Consider the following 23,704-nt stretch of genomic DNA (forward strand, 5'->3'; position numbering starts at 1 on the left):
TTAGTTATCGGCACTGAACATTACGATACCTTTTAGGGATGTACGGATATAAAATTTCGGATCTGACGGATACAGTTATACGCAAATATTATATCGGTTTCGGATACGGTTAGGGTTACAAAATTATTTAAAATTACCCGATAATTTCAGCAACGAATATTAGATTTTCATGGAGTTGTAAAAGTCCTGAAAATTAAAATTTGATTTTATTTACACAGGAAGGGTAGCGACTACTGTACCTGTGTCTGGTTTAGACTCCTCCCCTTGTAAAATTCGACCCTAAATTATTCGAAACTCATATGGACCGGTCTTAATAAATTGATGTAACCAATTTTTACCTACCTAAATGCCTAATTTGACAAAGTCTACTATAAATAAATTGTCAAATGTAATTTTTTTATATTTTTATTTCGGATATCCGATAGTTTCGGTTACGTGTATGGAGCTTTATAACAACCCTGATACCTATTTAGAGGCCACGATTTTGATGGGGCTACAATTTACATGCATTCACCGGTTTTCGATTATCGTATATCAAACTAACGTTCGATATAATCGTTCCAACGGATTTACGAATGGAAATACACCGTGGAAATGAATATCCGTTGACTTGTTTCACTGTGGAAGGTAAGCGGTAAGCGAAATGTTTGAAAATAATTTTACAGGCTAACCACTTCGTTAGGTTCAAAATCTACGCAAGTATTATAATAACATTTACTGTATTGTACCACGAATTATGTATTTTCGAGTTTCCTTGTAAGATTTCGAGAGTTATATATTTTAGGAAATAAAAATTAATTTAAACATTCTGCAAATCGACATTGCTATATAGTAAAAAATTGTTATCAAAACAATCCTAGGAATTTGCCACTCAATTTCTCGAAGACAAGAAATTTAAGGTTAATAATTTAGGGATCACTGACAATTTTCACACAACGATAAAATTTTCTTTACATAAATATATTATGATTTATCGCTTTCCAGTATTCTTTGATGATACAACAATTCATTTACAAATGAAAATACACACCACGAAAATGAGCAGGCTCAATAATACCGGGATCATAGAAGTCAATTGAGTTCCAACAATTATTTCCAAGAGAAATGAGCAAGTAAGTAAACGGCACCGATTAATTGGAGTCACGAATCTTAATCTTAACCCCAGCCCTGGGTTAATCAGTTTAAACCGAGAGACTCTGGAGTTATATTATTTCTAATCGTTACTGTAATCCCACCATGATTTAAGTTCTTAAAGGTGTTCTTACAATTTTAGTGGTTTACTACCCTTGACGACGAGCGAAAGCTTATTCATGTTTAACTACAAGAAAAAAATATTTTAATTATTTTTGACTCGAGGCGTCTAACATAGGTAATTATAATCGATTGTTTATAGTTTTTTAACGATTATGATTTTTTTGCTATAGCGGGAAAAAATAAACATACAAGAATTGTCAAAGCTCTTCTTAATCGTGCAATTATTACGAATACTGAACAATGTACATATTTTAAGTACCTCTGAGCAATGCCTCTACTAATTTCAGAGCCAGAGAACCTATACATGTACAATCGTGTATATACAACTGTACCTGTAGCTGCATCGTGTACGATGAGCTAAAGCACACCATTCTCAAAAACGCCAACTTAGTTGATATCATAGTTGTTCGATTATCACTACATCTTATATACGCGATTACCTATATCACATGTAATTGATCTCGACCAAGTCTCAATACTCTATGCATTTGCACTTTATTTTAAGCGAGTGAATCAACTAGGTATATTATATTTCACTCCCTCTCAGTACGACACCGAAGTAAGGACTTAGACAAGGCTAGCAAATCCTATTTAAGTAATAGTTCACTGAGTAAACTAGAGCCACACTCGATTATGAAAGGCGGGTAAACTGTACCGGTACTAAATATATAAGTACACATTGAATTAATGTATTTACGAAGAATTACTGTATCGTATAGCTTAGATTAGATACATGTGCCATAGTAATGTTGTTTGAGGTAAGAATGAGCAACAATTTCGGATCTTTTCTGTCCTTCGGATCACAGTTAATAAACAGGATCCGACTGTTATATCGAATACCGTCATGAAAAACCCTGAGTCTATGTTGGGTATAGATCTCCATCAACAATGCTTAGGATCCCCATAGGTTAAGCGCTAAGTGACACAGCTTAGAATTAGCAAGCTTAAGTGGAAATGAGTCAGCCACGTTTGGGCGACTGATAACCGCTGGGAAGAAAGGAGACAACTATTAGGCAAAAAAATGTCGGCATCAGATCAGGTAGACCGATGACCTGAAGGAGACAGCGAGAATCCTTTGAATTCAGAAGGTACAAAACTTCTTATAATGGCGACGGTAGTGTGACTAATACCCAGAAGTGGAATTCAAAAAGCTTGTCGTTGGATGATGTTCCAACTTAGTCTGGAGAACGCATCTAAGGTCGAGCGATAGGCGCCGCAACCAATTTTTAAGACAACCCGCATGGCGTAGCGGTCGCCATACCGGCCTGACGCGCAAAGCGTTCCGGATTCGATCCCCAGACAGACATCTGAATGATGACTTTAGATATCTATTCTGGGTCTGGGTGTTTATGTATTCGTCTTTATATGTGTTCATGGCACCCAAGAAATCCGAGTTTAGTCTAATCCTAAACTAATCCTAGTAGGGCGGTAAGTTTATATACTTTTTTTACACTTTAAATTTCTTTCTGAATATCTAAATCCTAGCAGAAAATGCTAAATGGGTTCGATTAAACCAATTTCTGTTTCAAATAGGAGTTAAAATGAACGCTTCATTATAAACAAACTCGCAAATTAAGAACCTTGTGTATTCGGGGCACGAATACGTTTTATTAAGCATCTAATTATGAAGCACAAATGAAATTGGTTGTATTAATATAGACTTGTCTGTTCATATTTTAATATGAACATACATAGTCTTTGTTTTTTATTTTAATTCTAACGAATTAATTAGTACGGTGTCATCCACCTGGGTTACTGAATAGTTGCCATAACCATACTATAACCGTGAATGCAATAACTATTCCAACAAAAAAAACCTGCTATATAGTTATTCGCAAATTAATCGCATGCTGTTTCGGAAATATAATAGAACATTATTAATTTAGAAATATCTGATAAACGTCAAATAAAATTATAGGTGATTACATTTGACTGAGTTTCCTGGACTCCTTGACCGACACTTGGATTCACACTTGTGGGTGTTATATACACAAATTACAACCCACTCATACTTGACATGTTAATTCTAATTTAGTTATCAGTATTAATAATCAAAACCAAACCGCCAAACGTAGACTAGGTCTCGATTTACAATTTCATTTAAAAGTGGTAGAACCCTTTGTGGTTCTACTCCGGCAGCACCACCGCCACACCTATTTCTGCTTCAAAACAGCAGTGTTAAGCGTTGCTGGGTTCTGGTTTGAAGGGTGTGGTAAGGGAGACATACTTTTCCGAGACGTTCCAGCTTAACCAGCTCAGGGGTAGCCGCGCATCTATGGGCGACCTCAGATAGAAATATCTAATCCTGTCTTGGGTTGATTACAGATGTCCACGGGCGACAGTAGCCACTTACCATCAGGTGGACTGCATGCTAGTATGCTTCCTATATAATATAAAAAAATCTTGACCGGGGATCGAACCCAAGACTCCAACTGTTCCTCCCCACCAACTACAGCGCTACGTCATCAGTCTCGATAGCGGACGCTTGTGTTTATTCGTTATCGGCTGTGATAGGGTTTGTTGACATTGGCCACGTAACCCGGGAACTAAGACAGTGGCGCTCTGTCTCGAACTGTTACAATAAGGTTGTTGACGGGATCCTTGTGACTAAGGAACTGATGATTCATAGGGCGTCAGCAGTGGCATCGGGTAGTCAGCGAATTTCACGCGGAGTGTCCGAGGTTCGAGATTTGGTCAGGCATGTATATCGACTGCGATACGGTATGTTGACATTGGCCACGTAACTCGGGAGCTGGGACAGTGGCGATCTGTCTAAAACTGTTACAATGAGGTTGTTGACGGGATCCTTGTGACTAAGGAAAGGATCTGATGACTTATAAGGCGATTGGAAACTGGTAGCTAGCGAGTTCCACCCGGAGTGTCCGGGGTTCGAGTCTTGGTCAGGCATGTATATCAGCTGGGATGCGGTATGTTGACATTGGCCACGTAACTCGGGAGCTGGAACAGTGGCGTTCTGTTTAGAACAGATACAATGAGGTTGGTGCAGGGAAAATTATAACTAAGGAAAGAATCTGATTATACATAAGGCCATTGGCAAAGTAGTCCGCGAGTTCGACGCGGAAGTGTCCGGGCTCGAATCTTGATCAGACATATATGAAAAATGAATGTAGATTTAGAGAATTTAATTGAATTAGAATTCAGATTAAGATAGATAGACGATTATCCTGGATATCGGGTTGTGTATCCATGGCGTCCATGACACACACTATACTAGAATTAAGTGATGGGTGAAGAATGCGATACTAATTTAACTTAAAGCGTTTGAGTATGACCACATACCATTATAAAATTAGCCTAAACATACAGATATATTAAAACTAGGTACTACTAGTACTACTACTTGGTTTTTAAACTACCATCCCGTATATACTATAATCATAACAGACACAAAGTGTAAAAAGTAATAAAACATCGAGAAGAAACCAAACACTTACTCCGCGTTCAAAATAATTCAAACCCGGAAATCTCTTAAGAATCTGACAAAGACAACGAAATCATACTAAGCAGCTCTACTCTACACCACTGGGCCACTGAGCATGTTGTCTGTAACTATGAAATATCGGGAGCAAAAAATCCTTGGGGATTTCACGCGATCCTTTGGCATCAAGTTCGAGAACACTACTGTCGGCAAGTAACGATGAGAGATAAAAATAAGTGGCCGAGTCAAACTCGCATATGGAGGATTTCATAAAATAATTGGCAAAATTCCGACATCAAAAAAACTCGTTTGAAGTCGTACACATAGGGTTTCGTTTGGGATGTTTTGTGAGAATTTTTAAATTTTATTATTATGGCAACTACGGAATTACGTACTCATTCTATTACGGTTCAATAGTTAATACGGAAAATACTAAATTAACAGTTTTAACTCTTTTAAAAGAGGTCAACGTTTTATCATCATCATCATCATCAACCCATTATTGTCCCACTGCTGGGCCCGGGTCTCCTCTCAGAATGAGAAGGATTAGGCCATAGTCCACCGTTCTGGCCAAGTGCGTAATGGGTCTACCATTATCACATACCTTTGAGTTTTTTTTTTAATAAATCTCTCAAGTATGCAGGTTTTTTCACGATGTTTTCCTACACTGTTTTTAACAAATGATAAATTATTTCTAATACGCACATAATTTCGGAAAATCAGAGGTGCGTGCTTGGTATTTGAACCTCAGATAACACTGCCGTAACGTTTTATAACTTATGTAAATTTCGAAAATAATATACCTATAGATTTCTATTAGTAGCCTTTAACATAACAAAACGATTTACTGAAAGTATTGCAGGTATTCGACAGATAAATGGTACTTTGATATTTTGTATCAGAACAGATTAATTCAGAATAATGGGCTTTTTATCGTGGATTATTTTTGTTTTACTTTAACGTTCAAAAGTACACAAGGATTTTTAAACAAAAATAAGCTTGAATATGCGATTAAAATTTGTTTGGGGAGAATATTTATGGACATCCAACGGTACCTTTATTCCAAGTATTTTGAATTTCATTATCATGTTATAAAGATTTTACCGACTTTATTCGATTTGATTTTTATTTGATTTGATTTTTATTACAGGTTTGATTCTATTTTTAAGGCAGAAACTAATTATATTAAAATGCTATAATTAATCGCTCAGGCAGTCAAAGTGAGACACATCAGAAAAGGCGCCGCGGGTGTAAGTTGTTCTTCAATAACTACTCCACTGACTTGAATACAAATATCCCCCGCCATGTTTTTATTGAAAGTTACGATTTGTTTCGCAAAAAATATTGCTCTCGCAACGGCGAGCATGTTGTGTTTTTATTTCAGTTATTGCATTCTTTAGTTGTTGATGGAATTCTCAGTTTTTGGGAAAACAAAGGAAATGTTGTATTTGATTTGATGAGAAATAGTAACCTTGTTATATTTCAGTATATGTCGCAAAAGAGGATATTAATCATATTTTAGGAACACCACTAGGGACTTTCTAAGCATTTTGAATTTGGTCTAAAATTTTCTTAATTTACGTAAAAAACAAGCAAGCCATACGTGATAAGTATGGTTCGATTGGGGAAGGACCACTACATCTATTTCTAGCGTGAAGTTGAATGGATGATGCGACCTTCTTAGGCGTCGGGAGTTGCAACGCCTGTAATCAGTTTCAGGGAGAACCCCTGTTCTATGTGGAATTGTTTACAGATGTAAATGAGCGGCGGTGGCCACTTACCATCAAGTGGCCTACCTGCTCACTTTGAAAATATAGCATTGTAGTTTTCCTTAAATTTCACCAATTTTTTATTATGTTAATATTGTGTATTATTCATGACATTAATTAAACACGAATACAACATTATTTTGCGTCATACAATATCAAGTCCCGGTAAATAGTGGCATATCCCAAGTATCCTACGTGGGTATACTAAACGATGTGTTGGTGAGATATTGACAATTTTCTCACGTCCCGATAGCCTTGATGACGTTATCACAGCTGAATTTGAATGAGCCTGTGACATGTACATGACATGTGATAAAGTAGACGTGTTTAAAGTCAGGGTGAAGTTAGTTATGTCATAGTGTCACAATTTAAGCGTTTGTGACAAATTTGTCACTTAATAAAAGTTACTGAAATTTCTCTACAATAAACGTGACTTATATTTTATTAGTGCAATAACAAGAATTAAGTATAATTTTCAAATACTCGGTAAAGTTTATCTTTAATCGATTTTAAAACAAGAATATCCTTAATCAAAGAATACAATTAAAAAGTTTAAGGCCTGTTTCGAGAATGATATCCATCCAAGGTTTAGAATTCGATTCTCGGAAAACGGTCCAATATCTTGGATTTAGACCTAAAGAAACGGGATATTTTTAAATAACAATACAAAATCCAAGATACAAAAATCGGGATATTCCAATATCGGAATATATTTATATCTGAAGCCGATTGTCTGCGGAGTTCCGAAATATTAGCCGAACATAGGTACGTACAAAAAAAAAATATATAGGCAAGGAATAGCCCTTTTCTATGAGAAATCGGCCAAAAATATTTTTGTTTTTATCATAAAATTGATATAATTTATCGTGATTAATATTTAAAATTAGTCACAAAGTCATGAACCTATTTCGCAACAAGGACCGCCTCGTGGCATCGTTATCGTTGTATTATCGGAACACTATCGGCCGTATATCGGTCGTCGACGCGTGTAACGATTTCTGTGTCAGATACCATACTGTTTGTATTGTAAATATTGTTCGAACCCCTTACTTGTGGTTGCGTAGCGTGAACTGATCTTAGTTCGAAACCGTTACAATTCCTGTTAAAGGTGGTGATACCCCTTGTGTTTTGACTTCTGAAGCTCTCCGCTATATCTATTTCTGCCTTATAACAGCAGTGTTAAGCGCTACTGTGTTCGTGTTTGATAGAAGTATTAAGATTGGAATCGCGTGTCGGGAGAAACCCTTTAAGTATGTGAGACTTTCCAACTTAGTTTTTACAGGTAGCCATGCCTCGACCATAAGACCATAAGATTTAGGATTAAATAAGCACAGTCTGGGGTTTATGGTGTCCCATGGACGGTATATGTTCGTTTGCTACTTATTTCACTTGCTTTTTGCCAGCAACTTCGTAGCTACTTGTAAAATAAATTAATCGTAAAGAAAAACAAACTTTAATTCCCAATACCTCAAATTTTATACCGCCTTACTCTTAGGTAGAAATCGCCATCTATCCGAACCTTGAAGGCCTACCAGGTTTACAAGCAAACGTTTTATCGGTTCATTATCGGTCAACGTCACAATAACGATTGAATACGATACTGCATCGATACCGTTTCTTCAGTAAATATTGTTACTGCGTTTCTCGATTTTAAATGTCGGTCGAAAAAAACATTGACGTACTTTTTCCCAAATGTCACAAAACTATATCTTAAACCAAAAAGGTATGTTGCTTCTGTAAGATGCAAAGTCGACCCTTGAAAGCCTTCCAGGTTGAAAAGCAAACGCTTTATCGGTTCATTATCGGTCAACGTCACTAGTAACGATTGAATACGATACTGCACCGATACCGTTTGTTCAGTAAATATTGTTACTGCGTTTCGAAAGCCCTTTGCTTTGCTTGTGCCGCTATGGAACTGTTGTACACCTGTGTTTCGTATTGTTTTAGGCTTGCTCTAGTTAATATAACGAACTTTTGTCGCTCCACTTGAAGTGTTTTTTTCTTCTGCATTGTAATACGATCGGCCCGGCCGAGTGGTCACTGTACTGGTGTATGCAGAAGGTTCTTAGTTCGAATCTCGGTCAGGTAGAGTACATATTTAATTTAGAATTTGCGTTTTGTAATTGTATGTGTCTATGGCATCCATGCTAGGAAATCTCTTCTAGCAATAGTGGATTAGAAAGAAAGTTATAAAATGTTACAATTTGTCAAGGGATTCGCTTAGTTAAAAATCATCCACCAATAGGTAATACTCGTATAAGCTTTAACAATATTATCATCTTCGTCTACGTCATTCTTCACTGACGAGGCGTGGTGGAGTACGCTCTTAATAATTTAACATATGAGTGACAGTTCACATCACCGACCGTCGCCAAATGAGTTACCTCCCTTAAAAATCTTCTCAACTCGTAAAACCTAACAATCTACCGTACCTTTGCTTGTCATTACAATTGATACAAATATAACACATAGTTATAAACCCACTAGATGTAGATGTAGTTGTCGATACTCTCAAACAGTACTGAACTAAAGTAGAAATCCAAGCTACACGTACGGGCACTCAATAACCTGAGGTTCGCACGAGTGCATACAAGCTATTGCAGGAATACTGCATAAATCTCCGTGACTACAGCGCTTACCAGTTTGTAAGTTTGTTTTGTTAAGATATATTTTAAGGTGGCAAACGCATGGTCTTTGATGGTATGTGGTCACCGTTTGGATTATAAAATCAAGCAGTGTTTGTAAGTCATACGTGGATGACCTAAGGGAGATCCCTGAGGACTATGTTGGAACGTCTAGTGATTTTTTTTCGAGGGGGAAACCTTCAAAAGGCACCCGGTGTCGTGGGAGTGCCACAAAATTATGTGGGATTCTTACCGCACTAAAACCCCCCCGGTGACCTTCCTCGGCGCTGCGTTGAAGGCTTCGGGATCTCCAAAGGAACGCAACCGGAGTCTTTTTAGCGCGTTGCCCCGTCGGGCTCCGCCCAGGTGAGCTTGGCGCTCGTCACACCGTCTGGTGCGTACGACGGTATGCTACCACACATACCGCCGTCCTTCCCGGGGTCGCTGGTTGGACGGGCCGAGCGTCGCCTCTTACGACAGGCAGGGGATACCGTAGTAATATGCTGTCAAACCATAAACTTTCGATTTAGGTGGCGACCTTTGAAGTTTTTACACTGCAATACGATACGGGTAAATGATAACACGCTTAGGCCTTTACTTTTTTTACTATTGATATATACAAAGAAATCACAAGTGTCTAGGAAAAATAAGGTTTTACTATCGGAAGATGCAATCGAATGTCAAACTTTCGACAATAACGTGAAATTACCAGTAAATAGAAACGGTCCCAACCACGAAAGTGACACAGACACCCAAATCAAAACAGCCGTTGAATGAAAAATTTACGCGTTTCGCAAATGACCGTACCTCCGTCACGAGATATTAACGTGTCGTGCCCGATGCTCGCGGATAAACTGAAACAAAACGCCGTGATTTCTTTTCATGAGGAAACATTCATTATTCAAACCGCAATGTTTTGGAAGAAATGAGATGGGAAGAAAACATATTTGGCATAGCAACATGGTTGTTCCACCGTCGAAGTGTAGCGATTAGCAATGTGTAAGTTTAGTGATTAATTTTGTAAACTTATTTTTTATTTTAGTTTATGTTTGCTATCCTTCCATTACTTTAAGATGAAGGCCATGGCATAGACAGTATTGAAGATAATTCGATGCACCGTATTGAGGAATAAAAACAAAAGGAATAAATAAAATATTAGAGTAAAAAAAATACAATTCTTGGCGGCAAAAATTAAAAAGAATCACAATATGATGTTTTGATCGGTAGAATTAAGATCCGGTAATCATACAGCACACTATGTTATATAGAAATTAGGTAGGTACATTGTATATTCATATTACAAGCTTATTGGAAACTTTGTTTTGATCGCATGAGCTTAGACAATTCTTAAGGAAAATATTTTTATTGGTCTCATGCCATACTCGCTTGTAACTAACATGGATGTAGTGAGACAAGTCTGCTCAAATGACAGTGTACTCCCGTTGACACACAAGCGATTTATCAGATAAAATTGAGCGAGAAGTGAATTTTTCTCGAATACAACGGATACATATTTTAAAAGGAAATATTATGATGTAGCATCTTGGGATTTGAAAATCATGTAAGGTTTTTAATGTTTCAAATATTTTTACTTTATTATTACGTAAACGTGATTATTTAACGTATTTATTATTAGGAAAGGTAAACCTTGGGGATTCCACACCTATTTCTGTCTAACAACAGCAGTGTAGACAGATGTAGTTTTCCACGGCGTACTCAGGGGTACCAACGATTCTGTGGCATGTGTGCATGTTTTCTACTACCTTAACCAAAATCAGACTTAAATGCTGCAAAACGCACCGAAAATCATTTTTTTCTTTAGCCCTATTAACCAATGTAACATAATCTTCAAGCAGCAAACCTCCATTAACAACACACCATATGCCCATAACTCAAGCAGGCTATAACAGCCAGTGGTGCAATATTACAATCAATCGCTATTAGTGATGTGTGTCACATATTCGAGGCCAATCTATAACCGTCATTTGTCGGCCCAATCACACGGTGACACAATGCGAGGATCTCATTACCGGCTGATTGGGCCGGCCATCTGTCGCGAATGACTAATCGATCGAGATACGATTCGGTTACAGAATAGGATGGCGGGTGAAATAGGGCTGCATCGAAGTGTAGGGCTTTTTATTGGATTGGTTTATTTTGTGTGTTGGTTTTTTGTGGTCGTTTTAGAAATTTGTTTTTTTTTATTGTACGTACATCTGCTAGTTTTGGTGCGTGTGCGCAGTGCGATTATTTCAAATATTATGTTACATGTTGAAAAGCAGCGTGGAAAGAAAAATGTTTCAAGTTTAATTATTGACTAACATGAGATCTTTTTTTTATCGAGTCCTGGTGGAATATGTATATCGTACATATACAACACTTCGAACACTACCTTAGAGCTTAAGTATTTATTTTATTATTATTCAAACTACTGTAATGGTTATAAAGTAGAATTGACTAATTGTTTCAAGACATAGGAATAGTAAATTACGAACAGGTGACGCGGACTAAGTTGGAAGTCTGATATGTAGCCTTAAACTTTGCCCTTTAAACTATACACAATCATTAATATTACTGATATCAGGCAAAAATATGTACGTCGGTAACGCTGCCATCGAGCTAAAAGTATTCTACTTTTTAATGTGGCATTGATCTGCATTTTTCAATCACGTAGTTGTAACTCATTTGACGAAATATATCTTGTATCTATCCTCATGCATCTATAAAACGAAACAGGCACTGTCACCACAAACGAACATGTTGATCAAGTCTGTGTTCAATTTAACCGAACAAGCGGTACACGTTCCTTCAACACGACATTGGCTCACGTGAAATTTACGAGCCAGCGCATAACTAGTTATAACCGGTTATTACCGCACATAACCGGCTATAACTGCACGTAACCGGATTATTGTGGAACGTTATGACGGATCGCGTTTTATTTTTCGCGTTGTGACAGCGTCATTTGCTTAAATGTCAAGCTCTTAGGCCTGTATTAGGTAAAAGCTTTATACAGTCCCTCTACTTATATACAATCAAAATACTCGTATATAACTAATCTCAGTGTAGTAAATAGTGTCATTTTGAAATACAAGTTCATTTCAAACAATATATTTTTGTTTCAAGTAGATACTAAATACTAAATGCTAAGTTAGACCCACATATAAGTCTATTTTACGACACCTTTAAATTAAAAAATATTATTTTATTTCTAACATATACGACATAATAACTTTAAGTTATAAATATATTTCAACATATTTTCTCACTTGATAAATAAATAATGTTTTATTTCGCGCTACTTTAAATATAGTTTAAAATTCCCACCGGTTTTACGTTCAACACTCCACAATAACCCTAAAACGATCGCATCAACAAACCGGACAATTCCATCCACTATCTAATATTTCCACAAACCGTTTGGGGTGTAAACGACCGCCGGTGTGAGTTTAAACAACAATTTTCACGTACAAAGGGCAATTACGCCGGCACGGATCAAACGGAACTGAAAAATGTTCGAAAACGGCCGGCAAGATAAAAAATCGACCATTATCACCATAACGTAGCACGGTGGGTATAAATGTCCCATCGATAACTGATAAAAAATAGCGCGACACTTGAATTATACAACGTTACAAATAACCCGTTCATATGCACGTAAATAACCATAAGAAGGAGAATAAAATATATATTGGAGGCGATAGAACATTTTGTAGTTCTACTCCGGTAGCGTCACATATATTATGTACTTATTAAATCGTTAAGCACTGCTGTGTTTTGGTTTGATGGGTGTGGTATGGGGGACATACTATTTCTGGACATTCCAGCTTAGTTCTCAGGACATGGGCATCTGTGGCCAACCTCAGTTATGAGTCTAATTTTATCTGGGGTTGATTACATATGTCGGTGGGTGGCAGTAGCCATTAATACCATTAGACGGACTGCACTCTTTTCTGGTACCTATATTATAAAAAAGATAATGTATCAAATATTAGCAGAATATATATTGAATACCTACTATATAGTTTCCTCGAATATTCGACATTCGTACATCACTAATTGTTACAAAAATAATACTCAATAGTTCTCCGATACAATTGACAGGACCGTGTTCGTAAAATTGATTTCATGTTATCTGATTTGGACATTTGAAGGCTATTATTTCCAATTCTATTTCTATTAAACTAGTTGAATTTGCGACTTTGTTTGCTTACATAAATAAAACATGTGACGTGGGTGCCTGTATCCGGCTACTTTGCAGAGTTTTGAGTTCGATTCCCAAGAGAAGCAGTTGTACTCGTAAATAAAGCTATCAAATAGGGTCTAGGAAAAGGCTATTTTATTTGAATCTCAATCTTTAGGGGTAAAATCATGTCTTTGGTCTCAGTTAGGCTTATTCATTTGAGATCGATTACAGATGGCGGTTAATTAAGGTACACGTATGCGGCAGTCACCACATACCATCAGTAGCCTTAGTATAAGTTTTTACGTTTTTACAAAAATTACTGTTTTAGTATTTGTTTACGTATTTCCCGTACATTTCCAATCAGTTCTGATAGAATCCGCTAGGGGCGCTGATAGGAAATGTATGGGCAAATACGTAAACAAATACAAAAACAGCAATAATAAATACGTAAAAACTAATACTAATGGTACAGTTAGAAAGCTTGCTCGATTAGAACTTTAATTCAGTAAAAAACCTCAACAGGAGACCCATAACCAAAAAACAGTATTGGAAAGAAATAAAATTATATAACCGAGTGATATCAATAACATTACATACAGACATACGAACGCAATAATATCCATCCATTATGATAGATAGCTCCGACAAATGTATCCAATATAGCAATTGACAGCATAATGTTACGTATTCCATTCGTATAAAGGTCATCCTAGCATGCACGTAACTTGCCATGAAACAATACATTGATGGTTATCTCTATTCCGATACATATATATAATGTGTGTCTGTCTATATGTCCGTTTAGTGAGATTTGATCATATAATTTATTTTGATCCTGTGTCATAAAGTTGACGTCACAAAGATGGGTGGTGAAGTGGTCATTATTACGGTTCCGAGTTCGATTTCGAGACATCCAAATTTGAATTTCGTTGTATACTGGGTCTGAATGTTTGCATTTGGCACATTGTGTGTATATAGCACCCAATGGGAATCATAATGTATGTGGTTATGTAAGAAAATTAGCTTTTATTTATGTTTTATTTGTTACATAGTCTAATGGCCATTTGTGCAACATTGTAGCACTTTTTGACATTATTGAATACAAATCCAACGTCAAAAAGAATAAATATTAGTTACAAAACAACCTTTTTTATTTTACGTTTTAATTGAAAACAAAATTTGTTACTCATAATAATGAATTAAGCTTCTTTATATTTTTGACTGCAGCAAAGTCGCGGTTAGACGCTAGTATATTAAAATGTAATACACTTACGGATTGATTTCTTTTGATGGCTTGATTGCATGTGAAGGGATATATTTATGTCGATTAAAAGTGAAAACGTTATGGGGTAACACAATTGTTACCCTTTCTCTAGAAAGTTTTATAATAGATGGGGATTATAAATCATGATCTATTTTGAATTGGCAATAGGAATAATATGATATGAGATATGATATTATTAAGATAGGTTTTGATATTCAAACGAATTAATATTCGTTTAACAGTTATAAGTTATAACAGTCATTATAATAAATATGAATATTACAGATATTATAATTATAATAAGTGTTATTTAATAAATTGTTTAACATGATTTAGAACATTTAGTTATTTGTATGAATTGTATGATGTCACGTCTTATGCAATAATCCTGTGATGTCTTATTATGATACGATACGATAATTATGTCCAATACATCCTCTATGAGGTGAGGTGAGGTAACACCTATACAATTTTTTCAGGATTTTTCTATTGTTATTTATGAAAAATACTTCTAAATATTTTTGTTGCACGAAATTTAAAATTACTTCATATTTTATGTATTTATACTAATGTCTGTGACCAACGATAATTTATCAAATTGATCATAACAACACATGCCAATTATATCTAACAATTAAGACAAAATCGTCAAATCCGAATAAGCTTAAATTAACAAAAATTGAAAAATTCGCCGCTAAAAATTACGCGATTTAAAGCTCTGTCACACCCCTGTCGGATTACAGCCGCAAGGGGGTCGTAATAGGGGTGGCACCCCTGACAAAAATATACAATAACAATTCGCGAGACGAGATAAGTAAAAATACGAGCTTGTTAAACCGTAAAAAGTTATAATGGTACATAAAGTCAACAATGGTTAAACTTGCATTGTTGGATTTATCACGGTGATCCGTGCATATCGTAACGGTATCGCACCGGTCGATTCGCACCCTAATGTTAAATGATAATAATATCGAGTATAATACTATTCTTTTATGAATACAGAACTCGGTGACTAATATCGGATTGCCGCCAACTGCAGTACCGAACTTTTCTTTCTCCTGAATAGTGTGGCTATTCAAAGGGTGTGAAGTTTAAAATATCTCAATTAATTGACGATAGCTTAGTAATTCATAAATCAAGTTCACATACATAAATGAAAAAAATCGTGCCAAATTTATGCAGTTTTAAATAAATAAATTATTGTTAACAGTTTATCAAATAGGAAATGTGATCGAGGTAGTGATATTTTATAAATTTGAATGATGAACGCAAATGTGAGTTTTAAAATTATTAGAATATAATTTCGTAAATATTCCGCAGACACATTTTTTGCACACAGCGATAGTTAAGCACTAAAGTTTATAATGGCAAACGTATTAAAAATCACAACAGTTTGTAATAAACTGTAGTAATAATCCCGTTCATGACGATAGCCACTTCAAATACCCCAAAAGATGAATATGACCGATGCTTAAACTTCACTCATTACGAGTTCATAGTGAATTCAGCGAGCAGAAGACGACAGGTACTTACGCACGGAAGTGGGCGTGGCTAGTTGCTTTGACGAGTGCCGCTTGAGCGTCAGGGAACCCGTAATGTGGTGTTAGATGTTATCAAGGGATGTTGGCTTATTTGGCCAACGTTTGTGAATGTTGGCTGGCTGTTCCATTGTTTGGTCAATCGTTCCAGAATTTCGGTGAAGTTCATTGACCCAAGGATTGGACATGGTTAATCGTTGCAAGTACGTTAAATATTGCATTTATAAATATATTATGTATACTTTTATAGTCGAACATCAAGTGGATATAATAATTTACATAGAACTGAAGCAAATCAAATCATACAACTTACCTACAACCTACAGCCAAGTCAATATAAATAAAAATACCAATTTCTTTCAACCTTCAGCGGTTTTCAACATCTTTCATTTCGACATAATTAGAGTGTAATATCTAGGTTAGACATTAATTAAAACACAGGTAAATACTATGTCTTGTTAGGCTAATGTGAAATGTATAATTTGTCTAATTATATACTACATCTTTTATAGCGATCAGAATTGTATGTTGCTTATAAAGCAAAACATAATGATATTATTTTTAAAAATATAAAATTTTATTATACGTCGAAAAATAATTATAATCGGAACATCTACAACTCGTCAATTAATAACATTTCAAGTAACAATTGTTTGTTCAAATGTTTAAACTAAAGCTTGGGTCGTGGTTCGTTCACCCGCGTACAAGTGTTGCAAGGTTGCCGATTTAAGTGGGATGTCCCAATTTCAATCGCGGTTACTATTACGCACGTATGTATTATTATTAAGTGCTGGTAATTAATTAAGAACTCCGTTTAAATATTTGTTTATAGTTATCTGTTTTGTTTATAATTATTTTCATCATATTTTATGTTATTTTATGTTTGAAAACTGAATTTATTTTATTAAATTAATAATCTTACTTTTTTATAATTACGTTTGTAGGCGACGCACTATTTGCTTATTTATTTAATTATTTTAGCGCAGAAGGTTTTAATGTAAATTTCTTTTAATACGTTCTTATGTATATTGTTTTTTCTGTCATTTCTTCCTTCAAACGTTGTCATTAAATTTTCATCGGTACTTCTGGCTTTTTCTATTAATGTTCCTCAAATTCCACTAAACCCTACGTTTCTACATTCCTATCACCTATAACGTTAATTATATTATTTTCCATAGAAATAAGTAGCGTCGTACTTAATACAAAAATAATAATATGTACTTGTAACATTTCATTGGTTCATTTTTGGTACGATCAGCAGGCCAAAGTCCAAACCGCTTGACAGTTTTTATCCCAATCAATCGTATGTAATATTTATTATTTCATTTCATTATATGGTATTACTATAATCCTACCTCTGGCAACACTGTTCCACATTCAATTTAACATTCAATCGCGAACGCAGCGCCCTGCTGCGCTGCGCCGCCGCTATTAATTCCAATTTCGAACCTACGAATTATGGAATGCTTCCTTGGTTCACTCTAGTACAGAGTAGCTTTCAACAGACGTTCTGTTTTTTACCGGATGTTTTTATCAGAGTATGCATGTATGATTGTTTGTATATATGTAGATATGCATGTATCTACCAACCTATAGGTATATATGTATGTCTTCTTGTTTGACATGTCCTGTAGCTAAAATACCTAAAGGGAATTAAGTAACTCAGGTATCGTTGGATTCGTCCAAATTGTGAGTTACAATGGCTACGCTTATAGACAGCTAGTGTTATTGTTTTTAATTTTTTAGTATAGTCCGCGTAAAACTGCTAGTCCGCTCTGAATATAGAAATGAATCGTGGCGCCATAGCAAAATGTATGACTACACTTGCTCGCAACAACTTCAGAGAGGACTAGCAGTTTGGCGGGGACTATACTTAATTAAACAAAATGATTATCTTACGATTAAATTCTCCATTTATGTTGCAAATGAAGTTTAGATTAAAGTTACTATTGCATTAACATTCTGAGCCCCGTTGTAACTTGGATTATTCTAATATAAACATAACTTTAATTTCTTAGCTGAAGTAGAAAACAAATATTTCTTATAAAACAATCTAATTTATAGAGATATTATAATAGTAATATTTTTCGTAAGCAAACAAAATCCCTTCAGGGTAAATGGTAATCTAGTCTTTGTTTCTAAATTCCCTTCAAAATTGGACATGTACGTTCAAACGTTAATTTATAGCAGCATTAAAATGATAAACTCCACTGGCTACATAAGGTAATTATACAGAATAAGGCAATTACTACAATTACGACAAAGAATTATTACAAACGCGGTAATATTATTCCGCTCTATATGGCGTAGCGTTTATTTAAAATAGTCCGTTAAAATAACATGTCCATTTGATTTAGTTTCCTGGTGACAGAAATGTTATAATTTGCAATTCTAAGTAAACAATGATTAAAATGTCTTTTTGCGTTATAAGTTGCTAATCCTGACAGTGATTGACGTCTTTATAACTTAAGCAATTAAGCAATTATCATAGTCAACGCATTACTGCTGGGCGCTGGTTTATTCTCAGAGCCCTTCCCATATTATTTCATAGTCTACCACTATGTTATTTTGACCAAAGGAACAAGCAAAAGTTAGGTCAGGTTACTATAACTATAACCCAACCTAACCTAAACTATATTTATGTCTTATTAGATGCTTCAAAACTTAAAAAGAATGACTCATTTCCTGTTGGTTGTTCAATGATTTTAAGAATTGTAATGTTTCGATACTTATGAAAGAAATTTTGTTCATCCTGGTCATTCCTAGTAAGAACATAGCCGAATGATAATGAAAAAAATACAAATTATCAAAATAATTAGTTGCTTACAATGTAAGTGAATGCTGTTTATTCCTAACTACTTATTATCTCCTGTACCTTGAATACAAGGTGTATGGAGAACCTACAATATGCAGAACGCGTGCTATGAGTTTATACTTTCTGTCAGTCACGATTTCTCATTACGTGCCCTACACTTTTCATGTGCACCGCGAATTTAGCAGTAACAAGTACTTGATGACCGGCCAAGAGCAAAAACTAACCGGAAGAGAAAGAAGTCAGCAATATCTCAAATATTACTATTAGATCTCAAGTCTACTTACTAATTAGTCTTTCTTCTATTTTTTAAATTCGTATTCATCAATGTTATTAAGGATAAAAAATACAGTATTTTATGACACAATACACATTAAAATTCGACCGGCTATATATCGAAATAAATATACGGAATTCTACATTCATTCAAATATTTATAAATGCACTCCAACAAGTGATTTGTCTATTCTATCCTAATCTACACATCCAAAGTGTAAGTCCGAAGTGAGTACGTAAGATCAAACGCACCCTGTCATTACCGGGCGAGGCCAAGGAATTACGAGTAATTACCAGCTCTAGAGATCTGGAGGCGTGGTGGCTCTACTTTGAATGACAGTATTCTTGTTCGTTGGCTCCGAAAGAATGTTTTTGTAACGTAATAGTGATGTAATGGCTCGGAATTCGTTTATTGAAATTGTTGAATTGAATGAATGAAAAATTGAATAGAATGTGTCGTTTTGTCGTAATATGTTTTGGACGTGTATCGTAAAGAGCGCGTGATGTTACAGTTCTGGAACATATTAATATACGAGACATTTTATTTAAATTTGGAACTATCTTTGTCCCACGGTCTCAATCTCGTTTTCGAAGAGATACTCGTAACGTAGGTACATAACAATATTTATTAATATATAACTAACAATTTAAAATCTTTATCTATAAATGACAATTTTAATAGACCTTCCTTATGTATTACTCTTCCTATTTCAGATAGGCCTGGACCTATCCAAATGGTTTTAAATTGACAAATTGTATACTAAAACCTTACTCAACGAATGCCTTATTAATTCAATACTTTATTGATTCACGATATCCGAATATTGGCACGTTGAAATAAAAAAAACGGTTCTATAATATTGGTAACGGTTTTAATGATGAAGACAAAAATATAAATTCGAAGGTTTTATAGAAAGCATTCAGAGACATTGTTTTTTTTTTAAACACAATTATACTAAACAATAAAACCTGCACCTGGATGCACGGTACACGTTAAACATTACAAAAGAACAATCACCGAACATCTTCAAGTTAAGCTCAAGCCCTCTCCAGTCGCCGGCCGCTTAATTATTGAGGGTATTTAAAAGAGTTCTTCATTAGGTCCGTTCAAATATTACCGAGCCACTTACAGTTGAGGCAACGTTTTAACGGCGGTTTCTTTTGCTTGTGAATATTTAATGCTATCTTTACTGTAGAAGTTTTAGTGTTTTGTTTTTGTTTTTTTTTTGGTACTTAGTTGCGTAGTTTGTTTATTTACTAGTGCATTTGAATTTCGAAATGCTGTTAGTTTTGGTTTTACGGTGTCGTGAATAACGGTTGTGTTCATCTTTTCGAATTCTGTCCAATTAAAGATTGTAAGCTTAACGACAATGTCTAAAAAAAATTTGTATTTTACGTTTCATCGAAATGTAATTTTATCTTGTAGATACCTACATAGGTATACGTACAAATTGTAAGTAAGCCATGAAGTCCTTAAAAATAACTTTCTTTTTTTTTTTTGATGACGAGGGGGAAACCTTCAAAAGGTACCCTATGCCGTGGGAGCGGCAAGGGGTATTGTGGGATTCTTACCGCACTAAAACCCCCCCGGTGGCCGTACTCGGCGCTGCGTAGAGGACTCCGGGATCTCCAACGGAACGCAACCGGAGTCCACTTGGCGCTTTGCCCCGTCGGGCTCCGCCCAGGTGAGCTTGATACTCACCACACCATCTGGTGTTCACGACGGTATGCGACCACACATACCGCCGTCCATCCCGGGGTTGCTGGCCGGGCGGTTCGAGCTCCCACTCTTGCCGTCCGCAACCCCGGAAGCCCCCTTTTAGTCGCCAAATACGACAGGCAGGGGATACCGTAGCCATATTCTGGTTCCGGAACTACAGGGACACCTTAAAAATAACTTAAACAAAATTTAACAAAGCAATTTTTCTGCAAAGTAGCTGAAATTGGTTTACTTTTTGATTGCTCAACCTAGGGAAAGACTTCACCAATTTTGATCTCATTTCTACGAAAAAATAGTAGTGCAAATGTTGTGGCTAAAGAAAAATAGATTACTTTTTTCAAATGGCCGTATTGCTATTAAAAATTCGTAACAAACACCGTATTTATAAACAAAATAAAAGCTCCGTCAAAACAGATGAAATTACGAGCGGAAGCCAATCTTTTATAAAGATAACACAGATATGTGTTAATGAAATAGCTGGTAGCTCTCCGGAACCCACCACTCATATATTACGAAAGCCGGACCAACATTTAATACGTTATCAAATTGAATCAGACGGTGTGTAATAAGGGCCATCTACATAGAAAGCTAAGCTAATAAGCTACCTTGTCTGGAATTGCTCGGTAGTCCTTGAAGTAGATAAAACTGCGTACCTGTAACGAGAAAGAAATAATGTTAGTTAAAAAAAAATATATAACAAATTACATTACAATGACACGAAATTTACAGACTTACTAATGGAGTTTTCTAAAAATGCTTTAAATGTGCTTTAAATAAGGTTATGAAAGTCATATCGAAAATTCTACACTTATTTACTGCATCAAATTGTAGTTATTTGTTTAATCAGTCGATGTCTTAAGTTCATATAAATAATTAATAGATCAATAAGTTATCAAAATGAATTATTATTGACAATGTGGTAGAATTCTTTGCAGTTTTAGTGCACCACCCATTTCATTATAGCTTTGCATACCGCTGGGATCTTTAAAAGGTATACTATAAGTAAGGTAGAGATTTCACGAAGCATTCCAACTGAACCTTAAGCAATAAACAATAACTGTGAAATAAATCCCAAAACCGTTAATTAAATACCAAAGCGAAGCGATCATAGCTCAGTATCGCGGGGTAAGCACACTGGAGGCCTACCCCGAGCTGTGGCAATCAAACACACCATCAGACAGGCTGTAATGAAGACTTTTAATTACAGGGCCGGCTATAAAAATTATTATGCTAATTACAATTAGAACCGGGCTCTATCGTCAGCCATTAATCAAACCGTCAGATAGTTTTATGTACTTATAAAACTTTATTGAAGGGGCAGTTGGAATTTTGTTTTTTAATGAGACGATAATGGTGGAGATAATGTTTTTTATTTGTTTTTTGGGTGTTTTGAATGAACAAGACGGCTTTTAAAATAATAATGTATAATTATTATGCATTGGTATAGGTATATTCAGTAAAGACTGAGTAAAGGCATGTGTTGACAAGCCCGGACAGAATGAGGGTTCTACTATAAAAGTATTACTAAATTAAAACGATAAAACGTTTTATTTTAAATCTGTCTGCATCTATAAGTGGTTATTTAACAGTCTTAACATTTTAATAGCAAACGCGCATGCAGTAGTTAGTTGGTGATAAGTGGTCACTACCGCGTATATACTTTAATAAACCGCAAGAAGTATTGGAATCGTATTTAAGGTACGCATAGAAGCGTTGTTGTCTAAACTAAGTTGGAACGCTACGTGTCCTGACTGACACTCCTGACCATATGTATTTGAATTTTGTATTAGTGAATTCCCTGGACCAATCCACAAATACGGTACAAAACCATTGAAAACATTACAAAGTGCATTAAACTATAGAAATATCCTTAAGACAAGGGAATTAGGTCGGAATTAACATAACGATGGTTCAATATTAAATATTCATTTAAGTTCATAAACTTGCCCCAGCGCCCTCTGTAAATATATTCAAGAACTACATGTCTGTAGAAAGCAGATTATTCAAAAAGTTCGTAATAAATTTATTATAAAGACTTATACAGATAAAAAATGCAAAGTAGTATGTTAACTAGAGATTTTTTGCCAATGTCACTCCTACAATTTAGACGAATCCAATGACACCTCATATGTTAAAATCCGTGAAGCCGTTGGTTTCCGAATGAAGTTAAACATATATACATATATGCATACATAAGTAAATATACACACGCTCAAAAAACATTAACCACGCAGTTGCGTAAAAACGTAAGACACTTAAATTCATGTAAATTTCAAAATTTACAATATGAAAGAGATAAGAATCTTCAAAATATACCGCGAGTACGTTCGAAGTGTCTCTGTGCTAATCTACTCTGAACAGACTTTGTACCACAGAGTAGAATTGAACGCAGAACGGTCACACTTATATTTTATTTACAATACTTTAAAAAGTTTTCACGATACTTTAAAGTAAAACATTCTCAAAATTTAACTTTTAAAAGTTATAAATTAAAATGGAAAGGTGCCAAAGTTACGATATAGGTATTGTTGTTATTAAGCATATTTCAAAGAAATTCAGAAATATGCGAAAACACTGATAAAAATGGCTGTCATATTCAATTAATCTTTATTTTTTGAAATAACTGGAACATAGTAAGTAATTGTCAGTGTTATCACCTAGGTTACCATCGACCTTACAGGTATTAAGCCCGTTATTAATATCAAAATAATAATCTATCAATTTTTTACAATTAAGATCTTTCGGCAAAACGCTGAATAGATGAATTATTAATATCAGGCGATAATCAAGATGTATGCAAATAATCATCAGTAACAAAGTGC

At 35.3% G+C, this 23,704-nt stretch overlaps 1 protein-coding gene across 5 annotated transcripts in view; it reads right to left on the reverse strand.

Moving 5' to 3' along the window:
- Nucleotides 1-23,704, reverse strand: part of LOC140748270 (uncharacterized) — a 344,103-nt gene that overhangs the window by 294,749 nt on the left and 25,650 nt on the right. The window contains exon 2 of one of the 5 annotated variants that reach the window (XM_073081056.1): nucleotides 21,488-21,535. The exons of the other annotated variants lie outside the window; for them this stretch is intronic. The gene's annotated coding sequence lies outside the window, so the exon portion shown is untranslated. The remainder of the gene's footprint in view (nucleotides 1-21,487; nucleotides 21,536-23,704) is intronic. 5 annotated transcript variants of the gene reach the window in all.

Source organism: Epargyreus clarus, unplaced genomic scaffold (genome assembly GCF_041222505.1).
Source record: "Epargyreus clarus isolate Ecla_fem2 unplaced genomic scaffold, WU_Ecla_fem_2.2 ptg000015l, whole genome shotgun sequence".
NCBI lineage: Eukaryota > Metazoa > Arthropoda > Insecta > Lepidoptera > Hesperiidae > Epargyreus > Epargyreus clarus.